The 1,362-nt window shown below is 34.1% G+C and overlaps 1 protein-coding gene across 1 annotated transcript in view; it reads left to right on the top strand.

The window, feature by feature from the left end:
- The window catches only part of LOC106523408 (fibroblast growth factor 1), a gene marked incomplete at its 5' end in the record, with an annotated part of 4,174 nt that overhangs the window by 1,116 nt on the left and 1,696 nt on the right, over positions 1–1,362 (top strand).

Genomic DNA, 1,362 nt, shown 5'->3' with positions numbered 1-1,362 from the left:
CAATAATTGTATTGGCAATGTGGCCTCTTTCTGCACACATACAAACCAACCCCTGCCACCATCTTCTGCCACAGCTCCATTGGTTCAATTGTCTATGTCATGGACTTTCATGTGGAAGATCAGGGTTCAAAACCCAGCTAATGCAACTTTAACAAAAAATCTCTTCAAATTTCATATTGTTACAAAATTACCTTAATTACAAACACCTGCTGATGTGACAGGCATAAGCTGGTATTGAAAACACATTTGAACTTGGTCAAAGTTCATTCTGCAAGTCCAATGCTGCAGGCAAAGCCATGCTGCAATGACATGCTACGTGGCAATGCACACTTGTTTTTACATCGTAAAAACCCATGTCTAGTTTTCTTTGTTTTTACTCCTCACCTTTTCTGTCCAACATCAATTCAACAGTTAAGAAAAGTCTTACTACCCAACCCGCCAGCATTTTCTCCAACAGTAACCAACATTTTACATTTTTAGGATGGATTATACGACATACCTACATTTCTTATTTTTCCAAGCATTTACCAGAGGCCTATTTCACAAAAGTCAGATTTCTAAATTCAGGATATGAGCTGTAAGCCGAGGTTGAACTAGCCTTCAACTGTCATCAGTTTATCAGATAATCTGATAAATAAATTAAATAAATAATATTTACTCTGTAATATTTTAATGCTAAGAAAAAACAAGAATAAATTTAAAAAGTGCATGAAGAAGAACTGATTTCTGATCAGACACTACAAAAATGTGGCTTCTAAAATAAGTTAAAAATACTAGATTAGACCATTATTCTTTTCAAATTAATAATAATTAATAATCTGCAGTTTGACAGTTTCACTTGGTTAGATTTCTTGAAGTAAAAAAAAAACTTATCAGATTAACAAGTTTAATAATCCAACATATTCTCATCTTGTTTAGTATATGGGTCTAAAAACAAGATCAAAAATACTTTTTGGCTGATGTAAGACTGTAAAACTTGGTTAGAGGAAGAGTTTTCTGCAGTTAAATGACTCTACTGCTCAGAAACATTAACAGATTAAATAAGCTTCACTTTAAACCTGATCAGGTTAGTTTCAGAGCACTTGTTACCACTGAAGCATAAGTGCTTTGTAAATGCAACCGATTCAAGGTTTAATTAAATCAGGTCCACACCTAAATCCCGRGTTAATCCCTTATCCTAGTTTCATGCAATAGGCCTCTGGTCCACTACAATTTGGCTAAGAAGAATTACAACATATGATTTAACAAAAACATCCATAATGTGACAAGAGGAGACTTAAACCCTGCATGTCATTTTCAGCTGTTATGATTAAATGTATATATATAGTGTGTGTGTGTGTGTGTGTGTGTGTGTGTGTGTGT

This window comes from Austrofundulus limnaeus, unplaced genomic scaffold, assembly GCF_001266775.1.
Source record: "Austrofundulus limnaeus strain Quisiro unplaced genomic scaffold, Austrofundulus_limnaeus-1.0 Scaffold156, whole genome shotgun sequence".
NCBI lineage: Eukaryota > Metazoa > Chordata > Actinopteri > Cyprinodontiformes > Rivulidae > Austrofundulus > Austrofundulus limnaeus.
The sequence above is the reverse complement of the archived record's forward strand: the minus strand, read 5'-3'. Positions and strand labels throughout refer to the sequence as shown.